General features: G+C 47.8%; 9 non-coding genes across 9 annotated transcripts; all 9 read left to right on the top strand.

Annotated features, from left to right (window-relative positions):
* Positions 1-1,444: 1,444 nt before the first annotated feature.
* On the top strand, positions 1,445-1,517 carry TRNAH-AUG (transfer RNA histidin (anticodon AUG)). The gene has a single exon. It is a non-coding gene; the product is annotated as a tRNA-His (tRNA).
* A 1,983-nt stretch (positions 1,518-3,500) lies between these two features.
* TRNAI-GAU (transfer RNA isoleucine (anticodon GAU)) lies at positions 3,501-3,573 on the top strand. The gene has a single exon. It is a non-coding gene; the product is annotated as a tRNA-Ile (tRNA).
* Positions 3,574-4,379: 806 nt separating this feature from the next.
* TRNAH-AUG (transfer RNA histidin (anticodon AUG)) lies at positions 4,380-4,452 on the top strand. Its single transcript has one exon. It is a non-coding gene; the product is annotated as a tRNA-His (tRNA).
* A 1,984-nt stretch (positions 4,453-6,436) lies between these two features.
* Positions 6,437-6,509, top strand: TRNAI-GAU (transfer RNA isoleucine (anticodon GAU)). Its single transcript has one exon. It is a non-coding gene; the product is annotated as a tRNA-Ile (tRNA).
* Positions 6,510-7,410: 901 nt separating this feature from the next.
* TRNAH-AUG (transfer RNA histidin (anticodon AUG)) lies at positions 7,411-7,483 on the top strand. Its single transcript has one exon. It is a non-coding gene; the product is annotated as a tRNA-His (tRNA).
* Positions 7,484-9,466: 1,983 nt separating this feature from the next.
* Positions 9,467-9,539, top strand: TRNAH-AUG (transfer RNA histidin (anticodon AUG)). The gene has a single exon. It is a non-coding gene; the product is annotated as a tRNA-His (tRNA).
* A 2,129-nt stretch (positions 9,540-11,668) lies between these two features.
* Positions 11,669-11,741, top strand: TRNAH-AUG (transfer RNA histidin (anticodon AUG)). The gene has a single exon. It is a non-coding gene; the product is annotated as a tRNA-His (tRNA).
* Positions 11,742-13,724: 1,983 nt separating this feature from the next.
* On the top strand, positions 13,725-13,797 carry TRNAH-AUG (transfer RNA histidin (anticodon AUG)). The gene has a single exon. It is a non-coding gene; the product is annotated as a tRNA-His (tRNA).
* Positions 13,798-15,046: 1,249 nt separating this feature from the next.
* Positions 15,047-15,119, top strand: TRNAK-CUU (transfer RNA lysine (anticodon CUU)). The gene has a single exon. It is a non-coding gene; the product is annotated as a tRNA-Lys (tRNA).
* Positions 15,120-16,201: the final 1,082 nt, after the last annotated feature.

Genomic DNA, 16,201 nt, shown 5'->3' with positions numbered 1-16,201 from the left:
ACAATAACTGACGAACATTTAATTTTTGGGCATCCGTGGCGCAATGGTTAGCGCGTTCAGCAGTAAAACAATAGGTAGGTGGTTCGAGCCCACCCGGGAGCGGTGTTGTGGGATCTCAAATGTAACGTAAAAAGCCAAAGTTTTTTCACAATACCTGACGACCATTTAATTCTTGGGCTTCCGTTGCGCAATGGTTAGCGCGCTCAACTGTTATTCAAAAGGTTGGTGGTTCGAGCGTACCCGGGAGCGGTGTTGTGATGTCTCAGATGTGACGTAAAAAGTCGCGGTTTTTCCACAATACCTGACGACCATTTAATATTTGGGCTTCCGTGGCGCAATGGTTAGCGCGTTCGGCTGTTAACCGAAAGGTTGGTGGTTCGAGCCCACCCGAAAGCGGTGTTGTGAGGTCTCAGATGTAACGTAAAATGTCATAGTTTTTCCACAATAACTGACGAACATTTAATTTCTGAACTTCCGTGGCTCAATGGTTAGCGCGTTCGGCTGTTAACCAATAGGTTGGTGGTTCGAGCCCATCTGGGAGCGGTGTTGTGAGGTCTCAGATGTAACTTAAAAAGTCAAACGTTTTCCACAATAACTGACGAACCGAAAGTTTGGTGGTTCGAGCAAATCCGGGAGCGTTTTGTGGTGTCTCAGATGTAACGTGAAAAGTCAGAGTTTTTCCACAATACCTGACGAACATTTAATTTTTGGGCTTCCGTGGCTCAATGGTTAGCGCGTTCGGCTGTTAACCAGTAAGTTGGTGGTTCGAGCCCACCCGAAACCGGTGTTGTGAGGTCTCAGATGTGGCGTAAAAAGTCAAGGTTTCTCCACAATACCTGACAACCATTTAATTACTGAGCTTCCGTGGCTCAATGGTTGGCGCGTTCGGCTGTTAACCGAAAGGTTGGTGGTTCGAGCCCATCCGGGAGCGGTGTTGTGAGGTCTCAGATGTGACGTAAAAGTCAAGAGTTTTCCACAATACCTGACGACCAATTAATATTTGGGCTTCCGTGGTGCAATGGTTAGTGCGTTCAGCAGTTAACCGAAAGGTGGGTGGTTCGAGCCACCCCGGGAGAGGTGTTGTGGGGTCTCAGATGTAGCGTAAAAAGTCAAAACTTTTCCACAATACGGGACAACCATTTAATTCCTGAGCTTCCGTGGCTCAATGGATAGCGCGTTCGGCTGTTAACCAATAGGTTGGTGGTTCGAGCCCACCCGGGAGCGGTGTTGTGGGGTCTCAGATGTAGCATAAAAATTCAAAACTTTTCCACAATACGTGATAACCATTTAATTTCTGAGCTTCCGTGGCTTAATTGTTAGCGCGTTCGGCTGTTAACCAATAGGTTGGTGGTTCGAGCCCACCCGGGACCGGTGTTGTGGGATCTCAAATGTAACGTAAAAACCAAAGTTTTTCCACAATACCTGACGACCATTGAATTTTTGGGTTTCCGTGGCGCATTGGTTAGCGCGTTCGGCTATGAACCGAAAGGTTGGTGGTTCGTGCCCATCCGGGAGCGGTGTTGTGAGGTCTCAGATGTGACGTAAAAAGTCGAGGTTTTTCCACAATACCTGACGAACATTTAATTTTTGGGCTTCCGTGGCGCAATGGTTAGCGCGCTCAACTGTTATTCAAAAGGTTGGTGGTTCAAGCGTACCCGGGAGCGGTGTTGTGATGTCTCAGATGTGACGTAAAAAGTCGAGGTTTTTCTACAATACCTGACGACCATTTAATATTTGGGCTTCCGTGGCGCAATGGTTAGCGCGTTCGGCTGTTAACCGAAAGGTTGGTGATTCGAGCCCACCCGAAAGCGGTGTTGTGAGGTCTCAGATGTAACGTAAAATGTCATAGTTTTTCCACAATACCTGACGACCATTTAATATTTGGGCTTACGTGGCGCAATGGTTAGTGCGCTCAGCTGTTATTCAAAAGGTTGGTGGTTCGAGCCCCTCCGGGAGCGTTTTGTGGGGTCTCAGATGTGACGTAAAAAGTCGAGGTTTTTCCACAATACCTGACGACCATTTAATATTTGGGCTTCCGTGGCGCAATGGTTAGCACGTTCGGCTGTTAACCAAAAGGTTGGTGGTTCGAGCCCACCCGAAAGCGGTGTTGTGAGGTCTCAGATGTAACGTAATATGTCATAGTTTTTCCACAATACCTGACGACCATTTAATATTTGGGCTTACGTGGCGCAATGGTTAGTGCGCTCAGCTGTTATTCAAAAGGTTGGTGGTTCGAGCCCCTCCGGGAGCGTTTTGTGGGGTCTCAGATGTAACGTAAAAAGTCAGAGTTTCTCCACAATACCTGACAACCATTTAATTACTGAGCTTCCGTGGCTCAATGGTTAGCGCGTTCGGCTGTTAACCAATAGGTTGGTGGTTCGAGCCCATCCGGGAGCGGTGTTGTGAGGTCTCAGATGTAACGTAAAATGTCATAGTTTTTTCACAATACCTGACGACCATTTAATTCTTGGGCTTCTGTTGCGCAATGGTTAGCGCGTTCGGCTGTTGACCGAAAGGTTGGTGGTTCGAGCCCACCTGGGAGAGGTGTTGTAGGGTCTCAGATGTAACGTAAAAAGTCATAACTTATCCACAATACCTAACAACCATTTAATTTCTTAGCTTCTGTGGCTCACTGGTTAGCGCGTTCGGCTGTTAACCAATAGGTTGGTGGTTCGAGCCCATCCGGGAGAAGTGTTGTGGCGTCTCAGATGTAACGTAAAATGTCAGAGTTTTTCTACAATACCTGACGAACATTTAATTTTTGGGCTTCCGTGGCTCAATGGTTAGAGCGTTCGGCTGTTAACCAATAGGTTGGTGGTTCGAGCCCTCCCGGGAGCGGTGTTGTGACGTCTCAGATGTAACGTAAAATGTCAGAGTTTTTCCACAATACCTGACGAGCATTTAATTTTTGGGCTTCCGTGGCGCAATGGTCAGCGCGTTCAGCTGTTAACCGAAAGGTTGGTGGTTCGAGCCCATCTGGGAGCGGTGTTGTGAGGTCTCAGATGTAGCGTGAAAAGTCAAACTTTTTCGATAATACGTGATAACCATTTATTTTCTGAGCTTCCGTGGCTCAATTGTTAGCGCGTTCGGCTGTTAACCAATAGGTTGGTGGTTCGAGCCCACCCGGGAGCGGTGTTTTGGGATCTCAAATGTAACGTAAATAGCCAAAGTTTTTCCACAATACCTGTCGACCATTTAATTTTTGGGCGTCCGTGGCGCAATGGTTAGCGCGTTCGGCTGTTAACCGAAAGGTTGGAGGTTCGAGCCCACCCGGGAGCGGTGTTGTGAGGTCTCAGATGTGAAGTAAAAAGTCAAAGTTTTACCTCAATACCTGACGACCATTTAATATTTGGGCTTACGTTGCGCTTTGGTTAGCGCGTTCGGCTGTTAACCGAAAGGTTGGTGGTTCGAGCCCACCCGGGAGCGGTGTTGTGGGATCTCTAATGTAACGTAAAAACCCAAAGTTTTCCCACAATACCAGACGACCATTTAATTTTTGGGCGTCCGTGGCGCAATGGTTAGCGCGTTCGGCTGATAACCGAAAGGTTGGTGGTTCGAGACCATCCGGGAGCGTTTTGTGGTGTCTCAGATGTAACGTGAAAAGTCAGAGTTTTTCCACAATACCTGACGAACATTTAATTTTTGGGCTTCCGTGGCTCAATGGTTAGCGCGTTCGGCTGTTAACCAGTAAGTTGGTGGTTCGAGCCCACCCGAAACCGGTGTTGTGAGGTCTCAGATGTGGCGTAAAAAGTCAAGGTTTCTCCACAATACCTGACAACCATTTAATTACTGAGCTTCCGTGGCTCAATGGTTGGCGCGTTCGGCTGTTAACCGAAAGGTTGGTGGTTCGAGCCCATCCGGGAGCGGTGTTGTGAGGTCTCAGATGTGACGTAAAAGTCAAGAGTTTTCCACAATACCTGACGACCAATTAATATTTGGGCTTCCGTGGCGCAATGGTTAGTGCGTTCAGCAGTTAACCGAAAGGTGGGTGGTTCGAGCCCACCCGGGAGAGGTGTTGTGGGGTCTCAGATGTAGCGTAAAAAGTCAAAACTTTTCCACAATACGGGACAACCATTTAATTCCTGAGCTTCCGTGGCTCAATGGTTAGCGCGTTCGGCTGTTAACCAATAGGTTGGTGGTTCGAGCCCACCCGGGAGCGGTGTTGTGGGGTCTCAGATGTAGCATAAAAATTCAAAACTTTTCCACAATACGTGATAACCATTTAATTTCTGAGCTTCCGTGGCTTAATTGTTAGCGCGTTCGGCTGTTAACCAATAGGTTGGTGGTTCGAGCCCACCCGGAACCGGTGTTGTGGGATCTCAAATGTAACGTAAAAACCAAAGTTTTGCCACAATACCTGACGACCATTGAATTTTTGGGTTTCCGTGGCGCATTGGTTAGCGCGTTCGGCTATGAACCGAAAGGTTGGTGGTTCGTGCCCATCCGGGAGCGGTGTTGTGAGGTCTCAGATGTGACGTAAAAAGTCGAGGTTTTTCCACAATACCTGACGAACATTTAATTTTTGGGCTTCCGTGGCGCAATGGTTAGCGCACTCAACTGTTATTCAAAAGGTTGGTGGTTCGAGCGTACCCGGGAGTGGTGTTGTGATGTCTCAGATGTGACGCAAAAAGTCGAGGTTTTTCCACAATACCTGACGACCATTTAATATTTGGGCTTCCGTGGCGCAATGGTTAGCGCGTTCGGCTGTTAACCGAAAGGTTGGTGGTTCGAGCCCACCCGAAAGCGGTGTTGTGAGGTCTCAGATGTAACGTAAAATGTCATAGTTTTTCCACAATACCTGACGACCATTTAATATTTGGGCTTACGTGGCGCAATGGTTAGTGCGCTCAGCTCTTATTCAAAAGGTTGGTGGTTCGAGCCCCTCCGGGAGCGTTTTGTGGGGTCTCAGATGTAACGTAAAAAGTCAGAGTTTCTCCACAATACCTGACAACCATTTAATTACTGAGCTTCCGTGGCTCAATGGTTAGCGCGTTCGGCTGTTAACCAATAGGTTGGTGGTTCGAGCCCATCCGGGAGCGGTGTTGTGAGGTCTCAGATGTAACGTAAAATGTCATAGTTTTTCCACAGCACCTGACGACCATTTAAATTTTGGGCTTCCGTGGCGCAATGGTTAGCGCGTTCAGCTGTTATTCAAAAGACTGGTGGTTTGAGCCCTCCCGGGAGCGGTGCTGTGAGGTCTCAGATGTAACGTAAAATGTCAGAGTTTTTCCACAATAACTGACGAACATTTAATTTTTGGGCTTCCGTGGCGCAATGGTTAGCGCATTCAGCAGTAAAACAATAGGTTGGTGGTTCGAGCCCACCCGGGAGCGGTGTTGTGGGATCTCAAATGTAACGTAAAAAGCCAAAGTTTTTTCACAATACCTGACGACCATTTAATTCTTGGGCTTCCGTTGCGCAATGGTTAGCGCGTTCGGCTGTTGACCGAAAGGTTGGTGGTTCGAGCCCACCTGGGAGAGGTGTTGTAGGGTCTCAGATGTAACGTAAAAAGTCATAACTTATCCACAATACCTAACAACCATTTAATTTCTGAGCTTCTGTGGCTCAATGGTTAGCGCGTTCGGCTGTTAACCAATAGGTTGGTGGTTCGAGCCCATCCGGGAGAAGTGTTGTGACGTCTCAGATGTAACGTAAAATGTCAGAGTTTTTCCACAATACCTGACGAACATTTAATTTTTGGGCTTACGTGGCTCAATGGTTAGAGCGTTCGGCTGTTAACCAATAGGTTGGTGGTTCGAGCCCATCCGGGGGCGGTGTTGTGAGGTCTCAGATGTGAAGTAAAAAGTCAAAGTTTTACCTCAATACCTGACGTAAATTTAATTTTTGGGCTTCAGTGGCGCAATGGTCAGCGTGTTCAGCTGTTAACCGAAAGGTTGGTGGTTCGAGCCCACCCGGGAGCGGTGTTTTTGGATCTCAAATGTAACGTAAATAGCCAAAGTTTTTCCACAATACCTGACGACCATTTAATTTTTGGGCGTCCGTGGCTCAATGGTTAGCGCGTTCGGCTGTTAATCGAAAGGTTGGTGGTTCGAGCCCATCCGGGAGCGGTGTTGTGAGGTCTCAGATGTAGCGTGAAAAGTCAAACTTTTTCGATAATACGTGATAACCATTTATTTTCTGAGCTTCCGTGGCTCAATTGTTAGCGCGTTCGGCTGTTAACCAATAGGTTGGTGGTTCGAGCCCACCCGGGAGCGGTGTTGTGAGGTCTCAGATGTGAAGTAAAAAGTCAAAGTTTTACCTCAATACCTGACGACCATTTAATATTTGGGCTTACGTTGCGCTTTGGTTAGCGCGTTCGGCTGTTAACCGAAAGGTTGGTGGTTCGAGCCCACCCGGGAGCGGTGTTGTGGGATCTCTAATGTAACGTAAAAACCCAAAGTTTTCCCACAATACCAGACGACCATTTAATTTTTGGGCGTCCGTGGCGCAATGGTTAGCGCGTTCAGCTGATAACCGAAAGGTTGGTGGTTCGAGCCCATCTGGGAGCGGTGTTGTGAGGTCTCAGATGTAACGTAAAAAGTCAAACGTTTTCCACAATAACTGACGAACCGAAAGTTTGGTGGTTCGAGACCATCCGGGAGCGTTTTGTGGTGTCTCAGATGTAACGTGAAAAGTCAGAGTTTTTCCACAATACCTGACGAACATTTAATTTTTGGGCTTCCGTGGCTCAATGGTTAGCGCGTTCGGCTCTTAACCAGTAAGTTGGTGGTTCGAGCCCACCCGAAACCGGTGTTGTGAGGTCTCAGATGTGGCGTAAAAAGTCAAGGTTTCTCCACAATACCTGACAACCATTTAATTACTGAGCTTCCGTGGCTCAATGGTTGGCGCGTTCGGCTGTTAACCGAAAGGTTGGTGGTTCGAGCCCATCCGGGAGCGGTGTTGTGAGGTCTCAGATGTGACGTAAAAGTCAAGAGTTTTCCACAATACCTGACGACCAATTAATATTTGGGCTTCCGTGGCGCAATGGTTAGTGCGTTCAGCAGTTAACCGAAAGGTGGGTGGTTCGAGCCCACCCGGGAGAGGTGTTGTGGGGTCTCAGATGTAGCGTAAAAAGTCAAAACTTTTCCACAATACGGGACAACCATTTAATTCCTGAGCTTCCGTGGCTCAATGGTTAGCGCGTTCGGCTGTTAACCAATAGGTTGGTGGTTCGAGCCCACCCGGGAGCGGTGTTGTGGGGTCTCAGATGTAGCATAAAAATTCAAAACTTTTCCACAATACGTGATAACCATTTAATTTCTGAGCTTCCGTGGCTTAATTGTTAGCGCGTTCGGCTGTTAACCAATAGGTTGGTGGTTCGAGCCCACCCGGAACCGGTGTTGTGGGATCTCAAATGTAACGTAAAAACCAAAGTTTTGCCACAATACCTGACGACCATTGAATTTTTGGGTTTCCGTGGCGCATTGGTTAGCGCGTTCGGCTATGAACCGAAAGGTTGGTGGTTCGTGCCCATCCGGGAGCGGTGTTGTGAGGTCTCAGATGTGACGTAAAAAGTCGAGGTTTTTCCACAATACCTGACGAACATTTAATTTTTGGGCTTCCGTGGCGCAATGGTTAGCGCACTCAACTGTTATTCAAAAGGTTGGTGGTTCGAGCGTACCCGGGAGTGGTGTTGTGATGTCTCAGATGTGACGCAAAAAGTCGAGGTTTTTCCACAATACCTGACGACCATTTAATATTTGGGCTTCCGTGGCGCAATGGTTAGCGCGTTCGGCTGTTAACCGAAAGGTTGGTGGTTCGAGCCCACCCGAAAGCGGTGTTGTGAGGTCTCAGATGTAACGTAAAATGTCATAGTTTTTCCACAATACCTGACGACCATTTAATATTTGGGCTTACGTGGCGCAATGGTTAGTGCGCTCAGCTCTTATTCAAAAGGTTGGTGGTTCGAGCCCCTCCGGGAGCGTTTTGTGGGGTCTCAGATGTAACGTAAAAAGTCAGAGTTTCTCCACAATACCTGACAACCATTTAATTACTGAGCTTCCGTGGCTCAATGGTTAGCGCGTTCGGCTGTTAACCAATAGGTTGGTGGTTCGAGCCCATCCGGGAGCGGTGTTGTGAGGTCTCAGATGTAACGTAAAATGTCATAGTTTTTCCACAGCACCTGACGACCATTTAAATTTTGGGCTTCCGTGGCGCAATGGTTAGCGCGTTCAGCTGTTATTCAAAAGACTGGTGGTTTGAGCCCTCCCGGGAGCGGTGCTGTGAGGTCTCAGATGTAACGTAAAATGTCAGAGTTTTTCCACAATAACTGACGAACATTTAATTTTTGGGCTTCCGTGGCGCAATGGTTAGCGCATTCAGCAGTAAAACAATAGGTTGGTGGTTCGAGCCCACCCGGGAGCGGTGTTGTGGGATCTCAAATGTAACGTAAAAAGCCAAAGTTTTTTCACAATACCTGACGACCATTTAATTCTTGGGCTTCCGTTGCGCAATGGTTAGCGCGTTCGGCTGTTGACCGAAAGGTTGGTGGTTCGAGCCCACCTGGGAGAGGTGTTGTAGGGTCTCAGATGTAACGTAAAAAGTCATAACTTATCCACAATACCTAACAACCATTTAATTTCTGAGCTTCTGTGGCTCAATGGTTAGCGCGTTCGGCTGTTAACCAATAGGTTGGTGGTTCGAGCCCATCCGGGAGAAGTGTTGTGACGTCTCAGATGTAACGTAAAATGTCAGAGTTTTTCCACAATACCTGACGAACATTTAATTTTTGGGCTTACGTGGCTCAATGGTTAGAGCGTTCGGCTGTTAACCAATAGGTTGGTGGTTCGAGCCCATCCGGGGGCGGTGTTGTGAGGTCTCAGATGTGAAGTAAAAAGTCAAAGTTTTACCTCAATACCTGACGTAAATTTAATTTTTGGGCTTCAGTGGCGCAATGGTCAGCGTGTTCAGCTGTTAACCGAAAGGTTGGTGGTTCGAGCCCACCCGGGAGCGGTGTTTTTGGATCTCAAATGTAACGTAAATAGCCAAAGTTTTTCCACAATACCTGACGACCATTTAATTTTTGGGCGTCCGTGGCTCAATGGTTAGCGCGTTCGGCTGTTAATCGAAAGGTTGGTGGTTCGAGCCCATCCGGGAGCGGTGTTGTGAGGTCTCAGATGTAGCGTGAAAAGTCAAACTTTTTCGATAATACGTGATAACCATTTATTTTCTGAGCTTCCGTGGCTCAATGGTTAGCGCGTTCGGCTGTTAACCAATAGGTTGGTGGTTCGAGCCCACCCGGGAGCGGTGTTGTGGGGTCTCAGATGTAGCATAAAAATTCAAAACTTTTCCACAATACGTGATAACCATTTAATTTCTGAGCTTCCGTGGCTTAATTGTTAGCGCGTTCGGCTGTTAACCAATAGGTTGGTGGTTCGAGCCCACCCGGGACCGGTGTTGTGGGATCTCAAATGTAACGTAAAAACCAAAGTTTTTCCACAATACCTGACGACCATTGAATTTTTGGGTTTCCGTGGCGCATTGGTTAGCGCGTTCGGCTATGAACCGAAAGGTTGGTGGTTCGTGCCCATCCGGGAGCGGTGTTGTGAGGTCTCAGATGTGACGTAAAAAGTCGAGGTTTTTCCACAATACCTGACGAACATTTAATTTTTGGGCTTCCGTGGCGCAATGGTTAGCGCGCTCAACTGTTATTCAAAAGGTTGGTGGTTCGAGCGTACCCGGGAGCGGTGTTGTGATGTCTCAGATGTGACGTAAAAAGTCGAGGTTTTTCCACAATACCTGACGACCATTTAATATTTGGGCTTCCGTGGCGCAATGGTTAGCGCGTTCGGCTGTTAACCAATAGGTTGGTGGTTCGAGCCCATCCGGGAGCGGTGTTGTGAGGTCTCAGATGTAACGTAAAATGTCATAGTTTTTTCACAATACCTGACGACCATTTAATTCTTGGGCTTCCGTTGCGCAATGGTTAGCGCGTTCGGCTGTTGACCGAAAGGTTGGTGGTTCGAGCCCACCTGGGAGAGGTGTTGTAGGGTCTCAGATGTAACGTAAAAAGTCATAACTTATCCACAATACCTAACAACCATTTAATTTCTGAGCTTCTGTGGCTCACTGGTTAGCGCGTTCGGCTGTTAACCAATAGGTTGGTGGTTCGAGCCCATCCGGGAGAAGTGTTGTGACGTCTCAGATGTAACGTAAAATGTCAGAGTTTTTCCACAATACCTGACGAGCATTTAATTTTTGGGCTTCCGTGGCGCAATGGTCAGCGCGTTCAGCTGTTAACCGAAAGCTTGGTGGTTCGAGCTCACCCGGGAGCGGTGTTTTTGGATCTCAAATGTAACGTAAATAGCCAAAGTTTTTCCACAATACCTGACGACCATTTAATTTTTGGGCGTCCGTGGCGAATGGTTAGCGCGTTCGGCTGTTAACCAATAGGTTGGTGGTTCGAGCCCATCCGGGAGAGGTGTTGTGACGTCTCAGATGTAACGTAAAATGTCAGAGTTTTTCCACAATACCTGACGAACATTTAATTTTTGGGCTTCCGTGGCTCAATGGTTAGCGCGTTCGGCTGTTAATCGAAAGGTTGGTGGTTCGAGCCCATCCGGGAGCGGTGTTGTGAGGTCTCAGATGTAGCGTGAAAAGTCAAACTTTTTCGATAATACGTGATAACCATTTATTTTCTGAGCTTCCGTGGCTCAATTGTTAGCGCGTTCGGCTGTTAACCAATAGGTTGGTGGTTCGAGCCCACCCGGGAGCGGTGTTTTGGGATCTCAAATGTAACGTAAATAGCCAAAGTTTTTCCACAATACCTGTCGACCATTTAATTTTTGGGCGTCCGTGGCGCAATGGTTAGCGCGTTCGGCTGTTAACCGAAAGGTTGGAGGTTCGAGCCCACCCGGGAGCGGTGTTGTGAGGTCTCAGATGTGAAGTAAAAAGTCAAAGTTTTACCTCAATACCTGACGACCATTTAATATTTGGGCTTCCGTTGCGCTATGGTTAGCGCGTTCGGCTGTTAACCGAAAGGTTGGTGGTTCGAGCCCACCCGAAACCGGTGTTGTGAGGTCTCAGATGTGGCGTAAAAAGTCAAGGTTTCTCCACAATACCTGACAACCATTTAATTACTGAGCTTCCGTGGCTCAATGGTTGGCGCGTTCGGCTGTTAACCGAAAGGTTGGTGGTTCGAGCCCATCCGGGAGCGGTGTTGTGAGGTCTCAGATGTGACGTAAAAGTCAAGAGTTTTCCACAATACCTGACGACCAATTAATATTTGGGCTTCCGTGGCGCAATGGTTAGTGCGTTCAGCAGTTAACCGAAAGGTGGGTGGTTCGAGCCCACCCGGGAGAGGTGTTGTGGGGTCTCAGATGTAGCGTAAAAAGTCAAAACTTTTCCACAATACGGGACAACCATTTAATTCCTGAGCTTCCGTGGCTCAATGGTTAGCGCGTTCGGCTGTTAACCAATAGGTTGGTGGTTCGAGCCCACCCGGGAGCGGTGTTGTGGGGTCTCAGATGTAGCATAAAAATTCAAAACTTTTCCACAATACGTGATAACCATTTAATTTCTGAGCTTCCGTGGCTTAATTGTTAGCGCGTTCGGCTGTTAACCAATAGGTTGGTGGTTCGAGCCCACCCGGAACCGGTGTTGTGGGATCTCAAATGTAACGTAAAAACCAAAGTTTTGCCACAATACCTGACGACCATTGAATTTTTGGGTTTCCGTGGCGCATTGGTTAGCGCGTTCGGCTATGAACCGAAAGGTTGGTGGTTCGTGCCCATCCGGGAGCGGTGTTGTGAGGTCTCAGATGTGACGTAAAAAGTCGAGGTTTTTCCACAATACCTGACGAACATTTAATTTTTGGGCTTCCGTGGCGCAATGGTTAGCGCACTCAACTGTTATTCAAAAGGTTGGTGGTTCGAGCGTACCCGGGAGTGGTGTTGTGATGTCTCAGATGTGACGCAAAAAGTCGAGGTTTTTCCACAATACCTGACGACCATTTAATATTTGGGCTTCCGTGGCGCAATGGTTAGCGCGTTCGGCTGTTAACCGAAAGGTTGGTGGTTCGAGCCCACCCGAAAGCGGTGTTGTGAGGTCTCAGATGTAACGTAAAATGTCATAGTTTTTCCACAATACCTGACGACCATTTAATATTTGGGCTTACGTGGCGCAATGGTTAGTGCGCTCAGCTCTTATTCAAAAGGTTGGTGGTTCGAGCCCCTCCGGGAGCGTTTTGTGGGGTCTCAGATGTAACGTAAAAAGTCAGAGTTTCTCCACAATACCTGACAACCATTTAATTACTGAGCTTCCGTGGCTCAATGGTTAGCGCGTTCGGCTGTTAACCAATAGGTTGGTGGTTCGAGCCCATCCGGGAGCGGTGTTGTGAGGTCTCAGATGTAACGTAAAATGTCATAGTTTTTCCACAGCACCTGACGACCATTTAAATTTTGGGCTTCCGTGGCGCAATGGTTAGCGCGTTCAGCTGTTATTCAAAAGACTGGTGGTTTGAGCCCTCCCGGGAGCGGTGCTGTGAGGTCTCAGATGTAACGTAAAATGTCAGAGTTTTTCCACAATAACTGACGAACATTTAATTTTTGGGCTTCCGTGGCGCAATGGTTAGCGCATTCAGCAGTAAAACAATAGGTTGGTGGTTCGAGCCCACCCGGGAGCGGTGTTGTGGGATCTCAAATGTAACGTAAAAAGCCAAAGTTTTTTCACAATACCTGACGACCATTTAATTCTTGGGCTTCCGTTGCGCAATGGTTAGCGCGTTCGGCTGTTGACCGAAAGGTTGGTGGTTCGAGCCCACCTGGGAGAGGTGTTGTAGGGTCTCAGATGTAACGTAAAAAGTCATAACTTATCCACAATACCTAACAACCATTTAATTTCTGAGCTTCTGTGGCTCAATGGTTAGCGCGTTCGGCTGTTAACCAATAGGTTGGTGGTTCGAGCCCATCCGGGAGAAGTGTTGTGACGTCTCAGATGTAACGTAAAATGTCAGAGTTTTTCCACAATACCTGACGAACATTTAATTTTTGGGCTTACGTGGCTCAATGGTTAGAGCGTTCGGCTGTTAACCAATAGGTTGGTGGTTCGAGCCCATCCGGGGGCGGTGTTGTGAGGTCTCAGATGTGAAGTAAAAAGTCAAAGTTTTACCTCAATACCTGACGAAAATTTAATTTTTGGGCTTCAGTGGCGCAATGGTCAGCGTGTTCAGCTGTTAACCGAAAGGTTGGTGGTTCGAGCCCACCCGGGAGCGGTGTTTTTGGATCTCAAATGTAACGTAAATAGCCAAAGTTTTTCCACAGTACCTGACGACCATTTAATTTTTGGGCGTCCGTGGCTCAATGGTTAGCGCGTTCGGCTGTTAATCGAAAGGTTGGTGGTTCGAGCCCATCCGGGAGCGGTGTTGTGAGGTCTCAGATGTAGCGTGAAAAGTCAAACTTTTTCGATAATACGTGATAACCATTTATTTTCTGAGCTTCCGTGGCTCAATGGTTAGCGCGTTCGGCTGTTAACCAATAGGTTGGTGGTTCGAGCCCACCCGGGAGCGGTGTTGTGGGGTCTCAGATGTAGCATAAAAATTCAAAACTTTTCCACAATACGTGATAACCATTTAATTTCTGAGCTTCCGTGGCTTAATTGTTAGCGCGTTCGGCTGTTAACCAATAGGTTGGTGGTTCGAGCCCACCCGGGACCGGTGTTGTGGGATCTCAAATGTAACGTAAAAACCAAAGTTTTTCCACAATACCTGACGACCATTGAATTTTTGGGTTTCCGTGGCGCATTGGTTAGCGCGTTCGGCTATGAACCGAAAGGTTGGTGGTTCGTGCCCATCCGGGAGCGGTGTTGTGAGGTCTCAGATGTGACGTAAAAAGTCGAGGTTTTTCCACAATACCTGACGAACATTTAATTTTTGGGCTTCCGTGGCGCAATGGTTAGCGCGCTCAACTGTTATTCAAAAGGTTGGTGGTTCGAGCGTACCCGGGAGCGGTGTTGTGATGTCTCAGATGTGACGTAAAAAGTCGAGGTTTTTCCACAATACCTGACGACCATTTAATATTTGGGCTTCCGTGGCGCAATGGTTAGCGCGTTCGGCTGTTAACCAATAGGTTGGTGGTTCGAGCCCATCCGGGAGCGGTGTTGTGAGGTCTCAGATGTAACGTAAAATGTCATAGTTTTTTCACAATACCTGACGACCATTTAATTCTTGGGCTTCCGTTGCGCAATGGTTAGCGCGTTCGGCTGTTGACCGAAAGGTTGGTGGTTCGAGCCCACCTGGGAGAGGTGTTGTAGGGTCTCAGATGTAACGTAAAAAGTCATAACTTATCCACAATACCTAACAACCATTTAATTTCTGAGCTTCTGTGGCTCACTGGTTAGCGCGTTCGGCTGTTAACCAATAGGTTGGTGGTTCGAGCCCATCCGGGAGAAGTGTTGTGACGTCTCAGATGTAACGTAAAATGTCAGAGTTTTTCCACAATACCTGACGAGCATTTAATTTTTGGGCTTCCGTGGCGCAATGGTCAGCGCGTTCAGCTGTTAACCGAAAGCTTGGTGGTTCGAGCTCACCCGGGAGCGGTGTTTTTGGATCTCAAATGTAACGTAAATAGCCAAAGTTTTTCCACAATACCTGACGACCATTTAATTTTTGGGCGTCCGTGGCGAATGGTTAGCGCGTTCGGCTGTTAACCAATAGGTTGGTGGTTCGAGCCCATCCGGGAGAGGTGTTGTGACGTCTCAGATGTAACGTAAAATGTCAGAGTTTTTCCACAATACCTGACGAACATTTAATTTTTGGGCTTCCGTGGCTCAATGGTTAGCGCGTTCGGCTGTTAATCGAAAGGTTGGTGGTTCGAGCCCATCCGGGAGCGGTGTTGTGAGGTCTCAGATGTAGCGTGAAAAGTCAAACTTTTTCGATAATACGTGATAACCATTTATTTTCTGAGCTTCCGTGGCTCAATTGTTAGCGCGTTCGGCTGTTAACCAATAGGTTGGTGGTTCGAGCCCACCCGGGAGCGGTGTTTTGGGATCTCAAATGTAACGTAAATAGCCAAAGTTTTTCCACAATACCTGTCGACCATTTAATTTTTGGGCGTCCGTGGCGCAATGGTTAGCGCGTTCGGCTCTTAACCGAAAGGTTGGAGGTTCGAGCCCACCCGGGAGCGGTGTTGTGAGGTCTCAGATGTGAAGTAAAAAGTCAAAGTTTTACCTCAATACCTGACGACCATTTAATATTTGGGCTTCCGTTGCGCTATGGTTAGCGCGTTCGGCTGTTAACCGAAAGGTTGGTGGTTCGAGCCCACCCGGGAGCGGTGTTGTGGGATCTCTAATGTAACGTAAAAACCCAAAGTTTTCCCACAATACCAGACGACCATTTAATTTTTGGGCGTCCGTGGCGCAATGGTTAGCGCGTTCGGCTGTTAACCGAAAGGTTGGTGGTTCGAGCCCATCTGGGAGCGGTGTTGTGAGGTCTCAGATGTAACGTAAAAAGTCAAACGTTTTCCACAATAACTGACGAACCGAAAGTTTGGTGGTTCGAGCCCATCCGGGAGAAGTGTTGTGACGTCTCAGATGTAACGTAAAATGTCAGAGTTTTTCCACAATACCTGACGAACATTTAATTTTTGGGCTTCCGTGGCTCAATGGTTAGAGCGTTCGGCTGTTAACCAATAGGTTGGTGGTTCGAGCCCTCCCGGGAGCGGTGTTGTGACGTCTCAGATGTAACGTAAAATGTCAGAGTTTTTCCACAATACCTGACGAGCATTTAATTTTTGGGCTTCCGTGGCGCAATGGTTAGCGCGTTCAGCTGTTAATCGAAAGGTTGGTGGTTCGAGCCCGTCCGGGGGCGGTGTTGTGAGGTCTCAGATGTAACGTAAAATGTCATAGTTTTTCCACAGCACCTGACGACCATTTAAATTTTGGGCTTCCGTGGCGCAATGGTTAGCGCGTTCAGCTGTTATTCAAAAGACTGGTGGTTTGAGCCCTCCCGGGAGCGGTGCTGTGAGGTCTCAGATGTAACGTAAAATGTCAGAGTTTTTCCACAATAACTGACGAACATTTAATTTTTGGGCTTCCGTGGCGCAATGGTTAGCGCATTCAGCAGTAAAACAATAGGTTGGTGGTTCGAGCCCACCCGGGAGCGGTGTTGTGGGATCTCAAATGTAACGTAAAAAGCCAAAGTTTTTTCACAATACCTGACGACCATTTAATTCTTGGGCTTCCGTTGCGCAATGGTTAGCGCGTTCGG

The sequence above is a fragment of the Phalangium opilio genome, unplaced genomic scaffold (assembly GCF_054372755.1).
Source record: "Phalangium opilio isolate 3A_F unplaced genomic scaffold, DU_Popi_V2 ptg000329l_1, whole genome shotgun sequence".
NCBI lineage: Eukaryota > Metazoa > Arthropoda > Arachnida > Opiliones > Phalangiidae > Phalangium > Phalangium opilio.
Note: the sequence above shows the minus strand (reverse complement) of the source record. Positions and strands in the feature narration are given on the sequence as shown.